General features: G+C 44.7%; 2 long non-coding RNA genes across 2 annotated transcripts; one reads left to right on the top strand and one right to left on the bottom strand.

The window, feature by feature from the left end:
- Window positions 1-1,059: 1,059 nt before the first annotated feature.
- LOC121142365 lies at window positions 1,060-9,978 on the top strand. Its single transcript, XR_005879365.1, has 2 exons — window positions 1,060-1,270; window positions 9,450-9,978. It is a non-coding gene; the product is annotated as an uncharacterized LOC121142365 (long non-coding RNA).
- Window positions 3,499-7,737, bottom strand: LOC121142366. The gene is made up of 2 exons (XR_005879366.1): window positions 6,221-7,737; window positions 3,499-6,075 (listed from the first exon to the last, which is right to left on the bottom strand). It is a non-coding gene; the product is annotated as an uncharacterized LOC121142366 (long non-coding RNA).
- Window positions 9,979-16,736: the final 6,758 nt, after the last annotated feature.

Raw genomic sequence — 16,736 nt, 5'->3', positions numbered from 1 at the left:
TCAGGAGGTGGTGTATGCCTTTAATCCCAGCAGAGGAAGGTGGAGCTCCATGTGTTCAAGGCCAGCCTGGTCTGGAACAAATTCCAGGACAGACAGAGTACACAGAGAAATCCTGTCTCAAAAAAGAAGAAAAGAAAAAAGGAAGAAAAGAGAGAAAGGAAGGAAGGAAAGAAGGAAGGAAGGAAGGAAGGAAGGAAGGAAGGAAGGAAGGAAGGAAGGAAGGAAAGCTATAACTGAATAGGAAAAAGGTGAGAGCCTGGCAGATGATCTGATGAGACCCACCCCCACCCTACCCCAGGGTGAACCAAACCTGTTCTCGAGTACAGGATACCTACAGAGACAGCTGATGCATGGGCTGGGGACCTCAGTGTAAAGCACTCTATGCTTAAGCATACACATGTGTGTGCTCACCAGCACACACACATACATTTTTCTGCGTATTAGATCCTATAATGTTTGTGCCACTTTTAGTTAATACTCTTGTCATATTAGCACTCAAAAACATAAGAATAAGTACAAAGATGCTAAATTATGACACTCCAGACTAGTCAGGCAGCAAGTACAAGGTAGGGCTGGGACTGGGACCTAGTCTCCCTGAAGTCCCAAACCTCCTGAAACACGCACATTCAAACAAAAACCAAAGAGCTGTTGCATTAGGAAAGACAATAGCCTGGTAGACGGGTCCTCAATGAAGACAAGAGACTTTTGATAAATAGAGGGCCTGTCCACCCCATACTTTAAACAAGTCCTCAAAAATTCTACTCATTCAGTCTCATCGGTATTGTCACGTGTTCCCTTAGAGACAGGTGCCCCGGTGCCTAACCCAGAGAAGTTTCATGGTGTCTGTCAGGCACTGAGACAAGTCTGCACGGGTTCCTTTATGTTCCTACACACTGTACTTCTGCCTGCAAAGCCATGAGTTGTAATTAGTGCCTAACGGAGCCTTGCTACTGGTCCCCGGTATCTGAGGCCCTGACTTCTGGAATATAGTACACTGACCAGGCAATTCTCCTCCACCCAGCTTTTCAAATGTAAATATTTCTTCATGCTGTAAATAGTTTCGCGCACTCCTCGGTGCCAAGCTCTGAAACCACCACGTTGAATTCAATATTTGCCCACGCACCTCAGTATTTGCGAGTGGTGACAGGCATGGGAAGGGACCTTCTTTAGAGTGCAGGAACTGAGAGATGGCCCCAATCTGTCCCTCTACCCCGGGAGTGGAAGCTGCAAATGAGATCACACCGGGAAATCGATTTGTAAATGGCATAAGGTGAGAATGGGGTGTGGAGAGATGGGGAGGGGAGGAGGGAGAAGGAGCAGAGGTGGGGCGAGGGAAAGCCAAGGGGAAGGGCTGCAGCCTTGGACGGCTGTGCTTCAAGGCCTGGCCTGGCCTGGCCGAGCTGAGAGCTCAGCCATCGGCTGCGAGCCCAGAGCATGGCCTCCAGCCTCCGAGGACAAAGCCCGAGCTCTGGCCTCACCCTCCCAACAGGCCAAGCCCGAGCTCTGGCCTCACCCTCCCAACAGGCCAAGCTGTTCTGGGCTTCGTCCTGGCGGCAGCCTAGAACTTTCGGAGTCCTGCACCGCCCCGGACAGATTTAGAGTTGCAGCCAGAGCTATGACAAAGGCCAGGCCTTTTTCCTCCATTGTGCAACCCGAGCAGCCAGATTTTCCGTTGAATGCCTTACGTAAGGGCATCCCTGAGCAATGGTGGCCTGGGAAGCGCCATCAGCCGCCATTCTCTGTGCTGAAGCGCCACCTGGAGGACAGTTCTCGCCCAAACCGTTGTGTATTAGAACTTGGTAAAATCAGCCTCCACACAGGGAAACAGGAAACAAGAGGTACCTTGGGGGGGTTGGGGGCAAAATATGGCACCTTTTGAAAGGACTCCAACAATTTGTCCACCTGCCGTCCTGCTATTTGATGATGGGATGGATGTTCAGGAGTTTAATGACGCGGCTTCTCAATGGGACCGGATTTCTCCATGGCTTGGAACCACAGCGATCACTTCCTCTCAGGAATTCTAAAATCTGCATCTGAGGAGCACTTGTGCTGAGAACTGCAGTTTGCCCTGCATCTCAGACTCCAGCATCTTCGTCCACCTACTGCAAAATTCAGACTTGACTAACTTGGGCCTGGGGTGCTTTGTGGGAAGAGAACTTGGGGGGCTTCGTGGCTTTCTCAGTCAGTTGCCTGCCACTGGGAATATTTGTTGACAATTAGCTGGATGGACCTACAAAGGCACAAAGAATTAAGGTGTTTAAAATGAGCTTCAAGTTATTTTTAGCCTGAAGAATTTCTCAGCTAGATGGACCCAGGGAACAGGGAGTATTCAATATAAAGAAAAACAGACAAGGCCCAAACTGAGAAAGAGGGTTTTGTTTTTAAAGCAAGCAAGGAAGGGGGGAGGGAGGGAAGGAGGGAGGGAGCTTTCTTCTTCAGATTTTTCTACTTATTCCTTTGGCAAGTCAGAAGTTTAGCTTCCTGCAAGGTCAGAAGACCCTGAGTATCTCCAGCAAATCCTTATCAGAAAAGGAAAATGCTGGCAGTATCAGAACTCTCTTGTCTAGTCATATTATAGAGTCGTGATAACAAAAGCAGCATGGTACTGACTCAAAAGCAGGCCTGTTGAACAACAGGATCGAATAAAGGACCAAGAAATAAGGACACAAAATTGTACTAGCTAATTTTTGACAGAGGTGTCAAAAAACACATAGCAGAGGAAAGATAGCCTATCTATCAACCGGTGCTGAGAAAATGGTTTCCACAAGCGGAGGAATGACTAACCCGGTCTCTCATCCTGCACAGAAATCAACCCAAAGATCTGGCCTGAAAGTTGGGAGGTACTAGGGGAAAGCATCCAAGATGCAGGCCTAGGCAAGAACTTCTTGAACAGAGTCCCACTGTACAGCAAATAGTGCCAATGATTGACAAGTGGAATTTATAGGAAATGAGGAAGTTTCTGTTTGGCCAAGGAGACAAGCACCAGAGCCCTGAGAATAGTAATACAATCTTCCCCAGCACAAATTAAATACCAGAAAAGAAATCATCCAGCCAAAACCAAGCTAATGAACTGAAGAGACAGTTCTCAAAGAAGGCAATGCAAATAGCCCATACATACGCAAATAAATGTTCAGTCCCTTACCATGGGAGAAATGTCAGCCAGACTGGCTATCACCATAAGAAACAAGTGACAGTCCTGACAAGATGTGGAGAAAGAGGAGTCCATGCACACTTCTAGGAAACCTGCCACTATAGACGTTAGTTGGAGGATCCTACAAAAGCTGAAACTAGGGCAGGAGGGATGGCTCCGCAGTTAAGGGCACTGGCTGTTCTTCAGAAGATGTGGGTTCAGTTCCCAGCACCAACATGGTGGCTCACAAACATCTATAACTCCAATTTCAGGGATCCATCACCCTCTTTTGACCTCCATAGATGCCAGGCATGGACGTGGTAGTACATACATACATACATACATACATACATACATACATACATACATACGGATATTAAAATAATTTTAATTAAAAAAACTGAAACTAGAGCTATACTTGACTCAACTATACCAATGAGTATACACCAGAAGGACTCTAAGTCAATAACACATTATAGAAATAACTTGCCCATCCATGTTTACTGTTATACTATTCACAATATCCAAGAAATAGAACTAAACTAGATGTTCATCAATAGATTAATAAACAAAGAAAATGTAGTCATAGACAGTCTTATACCCAGAAAGAAAGAAAGAAAGAAAGAAAGAAAGGAAGGAAGGAAGGAAGGAAGGAAGGGATGGAGGAAGGGAGGAAGGGAGGGAGGGAGGAAAATGGGCTACTGGGATAACAGTAGCATGACTAATGTGGGGTAACTTGTTGGAGTCTGAATATGATATTTTTGCATGTAGGCCTCAGCTCAGTTCCAGGAGCTCGAATATCCTATTGTCTTTTAGGTGTCAGCTGGTTACCTCTGGATGGCCTGGCCACAGTAGAGAATGGTTTCTAGTTTGTGTAACAATAGACCTAGGACCCAAACCCATCATGAGGGCTGGTGGGACATGCCTGGGGACTAGTGGGATGTGTCTGAAGACATGCCATTACGGAAAGTCTGAGGGCCATCTCTAGGGTTAAAGGAAGTGTTTCCTAGTCAGCCCTATATACATAATAATAGATGTCTTCTGCCAGGACCCTGGCTTTTGGAAAGCCATTTAAGAGGATGCTTGAATAAAACCATGGTCTCCAGTATTAACTGAGAGCTCTCCTGAAATGACAAGATGCCTCTGTCTTGTCCTTAATGCCACTGGGTAGCTAGGACTTCCCTGATCCACACTCTCCCACTCAAGGTCAGGCCCGGGGCTGTTTGACTGGTTCCAAACACAGTCCTAAAGACATCAGTCCAGAATAGATGGCTCTTTCAGCCTAGGACTGATACTGACTGGACCCCAGCAGTAACTGACCACTTATAGATTGGATTTGGACATGCTCTACAAGAGGGAATTTAAAGCTAGTCAAAAGCCCATAGCTGAGGAGGTCACAGAGCACTAGGAGGAAAATTACTTAAATGTTATGTCCTTGGATTTCTTTCTAACAATTTATACTTTCTTATTTTTATTAATTAATTAATTAATGTTTCATTGAATTATTTGTGGGCAGGGGTACACACATGCTACAACATGTGCATTAGAGTGAGAGAACAACTTGTGGGAATAAGTTCTCTCCTACCATGTGGGACCTGGAGATTGAACTCAAGTCATCAGGCTTGGCAGCAAGCGCCTTTACCTGCTGAGCCATCCTATCAGCCCAGTATTTATGTTTATATTCATATAGTGCTAGTGTCAGCCCTGGTCAGAGAAGCCTCATTTTGTTGTGGACAATGGTTACTGCAGAGATGCTTAGCCAGTGAAAGTGCTGAGGAAACTGCTGAGTGATTGGCTCTAAATGAGACTCAGGGAACATCATGGAAGAGGAGGCAGAAAGAACATACGAGCTAGAAGATGGGGAGGGTGCTATGGACAGCTTCCTTCCAGCTTTGACCTAGCTGCTGTACTCACGCGTGCATTCACAGCTGTTGGTAACTGCTGTTACCCACTTAATACCAGCACAACAGTGAGCATTGTCCACATTCTGTCACAGGTTAGGGAGGGGTTCCTGAGGCCCCACCCCTCCCTGGGGAGCTATTGGTAGTTAATGGTTGCTGGAGGAAAGAGAGGCCTTTTCCTCAGTGGTGTTGTCACTAGGAAGTTGCCCGTGCCCCAGTAAGCACTCCCACCCATGCTCATACAAGCAGCCTCAATTAAACTCAATGGGCCACCCACTTCCACAAAAAAAATTATGGTATTAAAAAAAGGTGGTTTAGTTGGGAAGGGGTCCAGCAGGAGGAGAAGAGACGGTAATGAGGAGTAATGGAATAATAAAAATTCACTAATATTCATTAATAATCATCATTCATATGTACAAATTGTCAAAATTTACAAGTTAAAAATACATACATATGCAAAATGGAATCTTATGCAGATACAAAGAAATATGAAATCATAAATGATGGTTACAAAAAATGGATGTAAGTAGATAAACTAGCAAAATAAGAGTGTTTCAGAAATATATATACTTAGTGTTGTCTCCCATATATGCAACCTCATCTTAAGTTACATATGTATATGCATGTCTCTGCATGTATTTCTAGGTTACAAGCCAGAAAGAGGACCCTGAGAGGGGATGAAGAGATCCTAAGGGAACTGGGAACTAGAGAGGGTCACAGAATACATACAGTAGAAAATTTGAAGGGGGACTGGAGTTGAGAACAATTGAAGACAAAATGTAATGTCTGAAAATGCCACGATGAAACCCAATACTTCGTATGCTGACCTAAGTTTTTTAATTAAAAAGAAACTTAGCTTTCTGCTACTTAGCTTGTTGGATTCTCAAGCACAACTTGAGAACAATACATGAAATAGGCAAGCTCTGGTTGTCAGAGCATCAGTGTGCGGTGCCCTGGATGTCCACAAAGATCACCACATCTTCACATGCAGCAGCAGCTGTCCCTCTGCAGACCAACAATTCCAACAGGCACTCCCTTGAAGGCCTTGGGGAAAATGAGAGTCACATTTGAACTTATTCAAAGATACAGATGTTACCCCAGAAAAAAGCATGCAGCCCACTAGTTGGTCAAAGAACACGAAGAAAGGAACGTTTTCATTTATCCATGCTTCTAAATAAATTAGACTTACAAAAGCTGAGCTGGGTATGGGGACTTATGACTGTAAGCCCAGCTGAGGCAGGAAAATTGTTAGTTCAAGGCCAGTCTGGGCTACATAATGAGTCTGAATCTGATAGCCTGACTGCCTAGTGAGATCACGGCTCAAAAAATAAATAAATAAGATGCCAATGTTATTTCTCATGGTGCTCGCAGTAACCTTGTAGAATGAGGATCATCATTACTGCCCTGCAGAGAAGAAAACAGAAGTTAAAAGAAATCTAGTCAATTGCCTGTAATACAAGTAGCCATAATGTGAACTCAAACATTCTGTCTCCATAACATTTGTGATCTTCCAAGATGTCACCTCCCATTCCGGCGTGAAACCAGAATGCTAAGTACTGAGGATAATATTCTGAGATGCAATTCAGTTTGCCGCAGAGTGCTGTGGGAGTTCATATGCAGTAATGGAGACTGCATTATATGGGGGAATGTCTGGGCCAAAGAAGATCCCGTCAGGAATGAGGCCCACTGATGGTCTGACCACACATTACACTTTGTAGAGGGCTCAGAATGTCTCAATCCTTTGTTTCCCCCATCCTCATCAGCAACTGAGCACTCCGTTCTCTTTTAAAAAAATTCTGTGCATGCATTTGGAATTATTGTTCTTTAATAGAGTCTTCTCTGGGAGTTAAGAACTACTGGAAAACAACAAAAATCCATTGGAGGCAGTCTGTGGAACGGCTCCCAGTGCTTGTGAAGGTCTATAGGACTCCAGAGCTGAAAGGGCTTCCAAGGGCATATCAGTTTGCACACACAAGTCCTCAGCATCAAGGGTGCCATCCAGACTCCACCATCAATGACTTATCGAGATCACTCTACTATGTGAATGTGTGCAGAGCCAGTCAGAATCTCAGTCAATGCACTTTTCATTTTTTTTTTCAGTTTTTTGTCTCCAAGCCAAATTCACCTAGGAACCCAAATCTCCAGAGACAGCCCTAGAAAGCAGCCGTCTCCCCTTCTCTCCCCAAAGTCATTTCAGACAGGGAAGGAAGGAGGATGCACTCCGTTTTGAAAGCCCGTAATGTATGGATTGCTATGCTGAGTGCCATGCTTCATTTGTTACCTGCATCAACTGATGTAATCCACTCTAATAAGGCATACTTATTTGCAATCTGCAAATCAGAAGGGTGGGGTCCACAAAACTAAGGGACTGGCTTAAGCTTCTGAGACTGGTGCTAGTAGGACTGGAGCCAGCTGCTTGCTTTTGAAAGTCCTGTAGTAAATGCAGGGCCCAGCTGACCAAGAGAGACCTCTGTATATAGGCAGCTGTCTCTGCAGGAGTGGGTAGCCTCTGCCTAGCCATGGGACCCCCACCATGGATGGCAAATTGGGGATTTTAGAATTGAAGGGAAAAGGGAGCATAAGGAAGGACACCCTGGGGTTTGTAAAGAAAGAAAACAAGTTGGGGGGGGTTGGTTGGTTTTTTTCAAGACAGGGTTTCTTTGTGTAGCCCTGACTGTCCTAGAACTAGCTCTGTAGACCACGCTAGCCTCAGACTCACAGAGATCCACCTGCCTCTGTCTTCCAAGTGCTGGGATTAAAGACATGAGTCACCATCACCTGGCAAGCCTGTGTTCTTTTTTTGTTTTGCTTTTTGAGACAGGGTTTCTCTCTGGCTTTGGAGTCTGTCCTGGAACTAACTCTTATAGACCAGGCTGGTCTCGAACTCACAGATTACCTGCCTGCCTCTGCCTCCAGAGTGCTGGGATTAAATACGTGCACCACCACCGCCTGGCTTCAAGCCCGCATTCTCAACCAGAGCTCTGGCAAAAACCATACCTTGCCTTCAGGAGCTCTGAAAATCTATGCTGATCTTAAATTCTTCTACCACTCTTATTTGTCATTTCACTAGCAAGTCTTGCATTATGTACAACTCGGACACAAGACAGGACTTTAAAGAAAGTGATGAACCAGTCATAACTCTTTTCTGGACTGGGGAAAGCATTGACCAGAGGCAGCTGAGAGGCCTCCCTAAATTAAAGCTGCCCAAGGATAGAACCCTGGAAACATGCACAGTTGCAGGCATGCGGTCCTTTGCAAACTTCTCCTGTCCTCCCTGGGTACTGATGTCTCTTGTGCTCCGGGCAACAGGTAACGTCGGGAAACAGCACACTTCGCAGATGAGACAGATGACTAAGGGCTAGGAGAGGTGTGAGAGAGGGCGGGTGCTGATGGCAGAGGCCCATGAGGCAGCATGCCTGCTAACATGATTCATGGCTTTCCCCACAGACCTCCAATTTATTATGATTTTGTGTTTCTCCAAAAGTCAAAAGTTCTCAGCATCACATGCTTGAGTTTTCACCTTGAAAGTCCCATTTTCAGTAAGATCAGCTTGTGTAGTCCCTGAGCCATCCCCTCCCCCAAGTGACATGTAAAAGAACAAGGCCGCCTGGGTGGCAGCAATTCCTGTTGGAAGAGAAATGTATTTCTTCTCTGACCTGCTGTTTCTGGCATGGGATACATACTCCTATGCTTGTCTCTGGGGCTTGTTCCAAAGTATAAACAACTCAGGGTACTGTCTGCACCGCCAACACCAGTCACGTGCCCATTGTTTTCAAGACCAAGTGACCCCTGGCTTTGATGGAACATTTAGAGAAGAAATAAATTTAAAGTACTCAGGTCTTGGAGCTGGAGTGATGGTTCAGTGCTTCAGAGCATACTGCTCTTGCAGAGGACCTGAGTTCAATTCCCAGCACCTGCACCAGGTGGCTCATGACTGTTGTCACTACAGCTCCAGAGGGATCGTATCTTCGACTTCTAATCTCAGGTATGCATATGCTGACACACAAACATGCAGACAACTAAAAAGAATAAAAATAAATCTTTACAACACAGTGTTGCATATGCCCTGCTGTTATCCTATGTATGGGATTGAGTCTGGTTTCTCCTTGGAAAAGAACAAAAATAGGAGCTTAAAAGTACTCATTGAACTGGGCATGGTAGAGCACACATATAATCTCAGCACTCAGGAAGGCAGCACTCAGGGAGGCAGAGTCGGGCAGATTTGAGTTCTAGGCCAGCCTAGCAAGTTCCAGGCTAACCAGAGCTACATGGTCTTTGTCTAGATAGATAGATAGATAGATAGATAGATAGATAGATAGATAGATAGATAGATAGTTGGATGATAGACAGATAGATGATAAATAGTAAATAAGCACTTACTCTTGAATGCTCCAAACACCTCTTGTTTTTGCTCCTAGACACACTCATCTATGTGGAAGAGTCATCTCCTGCTTTCTGGCAAGCCTGCACCTCTGAGATTCCTGGAGTGGGTCAGACTAGCACATTAGCCAATTTGCTATTCTGCTTGATCTCCAGTTTCTCCTCAGGAAATCTAAACATGTTAAGTCTCAATGCTGCATTTCAACATACAAAGAACTGGAGAAGGCTGGAAGAGATGATGGCTCGGCTGACAAGCACTTGCTGGTGAGGACCTGAGTTTGAATTCCCAGAACCCACTAAAACTGGATGCAATACCTCTGTCGTCCCAGTGATCCTACAGGGAGACGGGCAGTGGAGACAGAACTCCTAACTCAGCCTATACAACAGAAACGAAGACACCCCACCTCAAACAAGGAGGAAGGTGAGGACGGACACCCAAGGGCGTCCTCTGACTGCCACGTGTGCACCACAGCACACATGCCCCCATTCATTCTCTCTACCACCCTCTCTCCTACAAATACACTAGGTCGGGAGAGGAATAAATTAAAAACAAACCAAAAACTGGCAGCTTGTTGTGGTGGTGCATGCTTTTAATCTCAGCACTCAGGAGGCAGAAGCAGGTGGATTTCTGTATTTGATGTCAGCCTGGTCTATATAGTGAGCTCCAGGACATCCAGGGCTACATAATAGAGACCCTGTTTGAAAACAAAACAAAACTGGATATGGTGCCATTCCAGTGCCTACTCTAGAGGTGGAGCAAGATGATCACATACTCTGTGTTGAGTAGTGGGTTTGAAGCTAACCTAGACTACATGAGACCCCATCAAAAATCAAAGACAAACAAAATAACAACAAAACACCCTCTGATCGGGGTCAGAGAACAGTCTCTTTCAGTAGAAAGGCAGTTTTGGGACATGTGACCTTAGGCAAATTACATACTCGGGACTGAACTCTTTACTTGCAAAAGAGGAATTTGACCAGTCTGGCTGGGCTGTTGTAAGAGTATCTGCTGAGGCTGCCGTGCCGTTCTATAGATTGGGTAAAGAATCAATGTAGAGCCGGGCGGTGGTGGCGCACGCCTTTAATCCCAGCACTTGGGAGGCAGAGGCAGGCAGATCTCTGTGAGTTCGAGGCCGGGCTGGACCGATAGCCTCCAAAACAATACGGAGAAACCCCCCCTGTCTCGTAAAAACCAAAAAAAAAAAAAAAAAATCAATGTAGATCAGGCTGGAGAGGTGACTCGGGTTAAAGGCAGGTAGTACTATTTCAGAGGCCCTAAGTTCAGTTCCCAGCACCCGTATCAGGTGGTGTCCATTGCCAAGAAACCCAACACCCTATTCTGACATATGTCTTTTTACAGTTAAGGAACCGAGAAGTGGGGAGGCCTGACTTCTTCTAAAGATTTTGGCTTGACAGTGCCTTCTCAGTTCACACATGGACGATTGATTGTCTGGGTTCCTGTGTCTGATATTTTTTTCTTCGTTCCTAGGACTCCCATCAGAACAGGTTAGGTCCTTCTCTTAAAAGACATCATTTACCTTAATCATATCCTTCAAGGGTTATCTTCAAATATGAGTGTCATCTGAGGTCCTGGGGAATATGACATCAGCATTTCTATTTGTCAGGGACACAACCAAAAGACACAACAAAGGCTTCTGAAAGGCTTGCACTTCCCTTTTGACATAATAGCTTGCTCTTTGAGATCCTAGATGCAATTCCTGGCTCTCCTGCTTGCTTGTTACATGAATTTGGACAAGTACTTGACCTGTCCCATCATCTGTATTGTTCTGTTTTTTTGAGACAGGGTCTATAGAGCCCAGGCTGGCTTCAGACTCAACAGCACTCTGGCATGTGCCTCCCAAGGGCTGGGATTACAGGTGTGTGACCTCAAGCTCTATCATATGCAAAATGGCCACAAGAATTTCTTCCTCAAAAAAAAAAATATGAGAAATGCTAAGGGTAGGAGTGCTTAACAGTATCTGGAAGTGGTAGGAATAATGTGTTTGCTATTAGTTTTAAAACATCTTCCGGTCAAGTGGTGGCCTTTAATCCTAGCACTTAGTAGGCAGAGGTGGCCGATCTCTGTGAGTTGAGACAAGCCTGAGTACCAATGGAGTTCCAGGACAGCCAGGGATGTTACACAACAAACTGTATCTCAAAAGCAAAAAAAACAAACACCAAACCAAACAAAAACCTGCTTCCCAGCAGTAATTGTAATTCTTCATGTTTGCCTTGACAGACTGACAGTCTGGGCACTAAATGGACACTGAAAAAGAAATCTGAAACTTCTTTTATTTATTGTATACATAGGTGTTTTGTCTGCATGTATGTCTGCACACCGGAAGTGGGCATCAGATTCCATCGGATTAGTTATAGACAGTTGTGAGCTGCCATGTGGGTGCTCAGGACCTCTGGAAGAGCATCAGTTAGTGCTCTTAACCACTGAGCCATCTCTCCAAACCCTGAAATTTCCTTAAGGATTTGTTTATTTGTGATGGAGAAATGGCTCAGCAGTTAAGAATACTTGATCTTCTACATAGTGCTAGTTTAAAACCCAGCACCCATATGTCAGGTAACTCACAGCTTTGGGAGAATCCAATGCCCTCTTCTGGTCCCTGCTGACACTGGCACACACGTTAATGCACACCACATGTATGCAGGTACCAACCGACATCAGATCCCCTGGAACTGGAGTTACAAGTTACTCAAGCTGCCGGATAAGGGTGCTAGGAACACCAAGTGCTCCTAATCACTTAGTCATAACCTCTCCAGCTCCAAATCTGAGATGTCAAGAAACACTGGCTGACCAATGCAGCAGAGGTGGCAAATTCAACAGCTCCAACAGTCTCATTTCAGCCACTACCACAAGCCATGTGAGTGACAGCCACATTGCCATTCCATCTCCTTACAAACTGACCCATGCATTTTCTTTTCCTTTAAGCTACCTTACAGCAGTTTCCCTGCTAACAAGCCACAGGCTTCCCATTCCAGAGAATGTTAGCTAGAAACACAGCAGGCCTGTAAAGCAATCTGCACTCAGCAGATGAGGAGCTGCTCATCAAAGTCCTGTCAGTGGCTGCTTCACAAGGCAGTTTCCTTAACTACCCAACACAGACTAAAGCTGTCTGTCGCATCTGTACCCCAGACTGTCGGTGTGGCAGGTGTACACAATGAGATTGATGTGACGAATCACAGTCTTCAAAGAGCTGACCTGGCCCAGTGTGACCAAGCCCGAGGTGGTGGAGCAACGAAGTCACAAAATACTGACATTCCTCAAATACCATGTTAACCAAAGACTTGACCAAACTAAAAATCTGAGATGGCTCTCAGATTCTCTCTTGCAGAGAACTCTTTCATAACTTTCGAACCCATTTGTCTCCCAGCACTTAGCATCAGAGAACCTCTAGAGAGACAAGACGAGAGTATACAGTGCCTGTCCTGCACAGTTCAGTTCCAGGGTACTGCCAGCACCAGGCACACAAAGTAGGCCTTGGTGAGAGCAAAAGAAAAACCATCTCCCCATTTTATCTTGTTTAACTATTCGAAAACTCCCCTCAAAAGGGCCCAAACATAACACATACTCATTCCTATACTTTTAGACAAGACAACAGAATCATGTTTTAGCTTTATTGACATTACAGCAGACAGGACAAACACATGCTCTATAAAACATACAATCTTATGTGAGAAAATATAATCAGTACCGTGAAACAGCTACACTGAACAGCATGGCGCATATCTCTTTAGAGGTGCCTTACACCAGGGCTGCTCAGCCCCACATCCTCTAATGGGAAAAGAGAATAGAGGACAGCAGGGAGTAAAGTCACTTGGTGGGTGAAGGGGCCATCTGCAGAGCCAGACACACTTCAAGGACACGTGGCCACCAGAAGATCAGCTTCTCTTTGAAAACAGTTACAGCCATCACAAGATCACTTCACATTCAACAACAGGCAAGGTAAGCTGCTTGCTCTTCTCCTTCACTCCACTGCTTGACGATTACCAGAACTGCAAAGAAACAACATGCAACCAAGAGGGAGTGGGTCCAAATCACAACTTAAAGCACACTGGCTGTGGCAATGCTTGCCTGGGTTTGATTCCTAGGACGCCACACATCAACCATCTCACCAAGCCTACAGGTGATTCTTGGGTTTTTAGATGTTCCAAGTGCAGTTCCTAATATATCCCTAATTCAGAAACTTGGTACTTCTGTCAATGAACTAATGTCCAAAAAGAACAAAAGAAAATGAAAATCTAGGCTAAGTCCTGTACACTTAGACCATGTTCCAAACAAAAAGTTTAAAGCAGAAAGGGAGGTGTCAACACACCTTCATACTGGACTGGCTGAGAACACCTAACAGAAAAACTCAGCCCAGTCAACATGGTTCCACCATTTTTATAACCATCTATTCCATTAGTCTGCAGCAAGACAACGTTTCCGCTGATTTGCAGCTCCAAGGTAGAGCACTTGCCTGGTATGCAGGAGGCTACAAGTTCAATCCCCAGGATCACCAAAGGAAAAAGGCCCAAACATGGAGTATGTCCCACATAAAAAGAGAACAAAGAACAAACGGCCAGGCGTGGTAGCACATGCCTTTAATCCCAGCACTCGGGAGGCAGAGGAAGGCGGATCTCTGTGAGTTCAAGGCCAGTTCTGGTCTCAAATCGAGTTCCAGGACAGCCTCCAAAACAATACAGAAAAACCCTGTCTCAAAAAACCAAAAAAAAAAAAAAAAAAAAAAAAAAAAAGGGGGAGAGAGAGAACAAACATGGGGTCATGGGATCTGAGCTCAGTGAGACATTCACAGAGCAGTAGGATCAATGCCCAGCACTGGGGATTCAATGCCAGCCACACTTACCTGTTGCTACTCCTTACCCTTGTAGCACATCAGTGGATATCCAATAATGAGAAAACGCCATCTTCACACACTTGGGTAAACATAAAACTGAACACTACAATACCAACTCCATGCCAGCTGTGCTCCATAGGCAAGAATAAATATTAATCAAGCCAGACATACCTATATTCCCCACATTTGGGAGGGTGAGGCAGGAGATTGAGAGTTCAAGGCAGTAGGGGCTAAAAAATTAATAATAATAATATTTTCTAAAAATCCACAGGCTTAAATTTTTTGTTAGAGTAATGGCACTTATGTCAGAAGTGTAGGTTTTTCTTTTTTTTTTCAGAAAAATAATGCCACCATTTCATACTTTAATTATGAACACAAACCACATTTCTTTGTTAACCAAAGTCCCAAATGGTTTAGTTTTAGAAAAAGAATTCTGAAGTGCACTAAACCAAACACACAGATCAAAGGACAAACTCTCAAGCTAATGCTAACACTGCACATATTATAGTGACCTTGACTATGTTCCACTCCACCTAAGAACTCTCTTTAACATGGCTAGCAATTAGTGTCTCCCCCCTAAGCAGACCATTTTCATTACGAGTAGTATGATTATAAGACTACTCCTCTACACCTCCCTGGAGATGGTATCTGTCATTTCCTACAAGATGTAAATAAAGATTTCTAACATGTCCTCTTTTCACAGGACAGCTGACAGTGCTGAAACTGCTTGATGCAGGCTAATGGTCCTTAACAAGCCCTTAGTGGGCACTGTACAGCCTACTAAGAGTTCAAGGAAAAGGCTACTTCTTATAGGTAGTTGTAAAATCAGCCCAAAGGGGCACAAACCAATTCAGAGAGCTTATGTAGTCCCACTGAAATGAAGTGGGAACTGGCTGGGGGATGGACTACTTTTCTCAGCATTTCAGTCTGCCTTGCTCTGCAATGTCTCTAACTAACTTAGTCCTAGATGGACCCTGTCTAGCATGGAGGAAGTGCTATGAGATGCCAGTTCTAACACTACTGGATGGTAGAGACTGCTTGGTCAAACATGTTCAAGTTTTTTCAGGAATTCCTTTCTCTGGGGTAAGAATCTGCTGTTAATATGACCACAGGCATGCTCTTCTCATCTGAAATGGATTCCTAATCCGTTATTTAAGCAAGCCAGGGACATGTGGGAGGGCAGGTCCAACACTTCACCAGACCAGACTGACACCCCCAGCAGAAAGGCCACTGCTGGAGGACTGGGTCAGGACCTGCTTCCTACTCTGACTGAGAGAGAGAGAGGGAGAGAGAGAGAGAGCACTACAGCCTGACCACAGGAGAAGTGGCATGGCCAGCACAAATGAGCTGCAGCACACCTCCACTCTGAGCCCATGCAGCAGCTCTGCTGCTCCAGAGGACGAAAGGCAACTTTTCAATCAGACAGGAGTCTTTGCTTACTAACACTATTGAAAAGCAGGGGTTTTCCCTCCCCTGAGCATTTCTTTGGCCATTAGTTCTGTACTGGGAAAATAAATACAGCTTAAGTCAGAGCAAGCAGCATCACTCCTGATCTAGCTAGCAGTTCAAAAAGCAGCTCTTCAGTGAAGTGGCACAATCCTCTTTGGTCCTGGAAGGAACTGGAGAGTGGCTCAGGACAGCTAGTAAACAGCCTCTTTCCATCAGTAAGAGTCAGATACACAGCTAGCAAGAGCAGCGCCAGGAGGGAGGCCGGCTCTTAGTTCCTTGTCAGACACTATAAAACTGGAACACATGTCGGGCGGTGGTGGCGCACACCTTTAATCCCAGCACTCGGGAAGCAGAGGCAGGCAGATCTCTGTGAGTTCGAGGCTAGTCTGGTCTACAGAGCGAGTTCCAGGACAGCCTCCAAAACAGTACAGAGAAACCCTGTCTCAAAAAACAAAAAACAAACAAACAAAAAAACTGGAACATAGCCCAAAAGTAAGAAAGCATATAGTCCAAAAGGATGAGAAAACTACAATATTTTAAAGGTTCAAAGTGGAAATGAAGAAAACATGACAATTTAAATAGAAAAAAAAGTTTAAAAGTCTAACAGTGCTGCTATCTGAGGAAGAAAAGTTTAGGATTAAAACAAGCATGGAAAAAACATCAGAAATTCATTTTAACATTCTGACAAAAAGCTAAGCAACCGAGTTTGGAATTGTAGAAATATACAGTTACTTATGAATAGACACCTTTAAAAGTCAAGAGCCATCTAGCAGGAAGCTGGTATTACACTCAAAGACAGACTGAAAGCACATGACATTTCATTAGTGTTAACATTCTTTGCTTACATAAAGCTTTTTGCTATCAGAAATTCAAGAAAGCTTTTTGGCTTAAACAGTAACTGGTATAAAGGACTACTCTAAATCTACAGAGTACAGGAACTTCCGTGGGACCTACTCCCAAGAGTACACTTCCCTTCTTCATTGCTACATTTGTGAAGGAGATTAAAAACAAAGTAAACATAAAAAAGAA

This window comes from Mesocricetus auratus, unplaced genomic scaffold (assembly GCF_017639785.1).
Source record: "Mesocricetus auratus isolate SY011 unplaced genomic scaffold, BCM_Maur_2.0 Super-Scaffold_100009, whole genome shotgun sequence".
Classification (NCBI taxonomy): Eukaryota; Metazoa; Chordata; class Mammalia; order Rodentia; family Cricetidae; genus Mesocricetus; species Mesocricetus auratus.
This window is presented reverse-complemented; position numbering and strand designations above follow the sequence as displayed.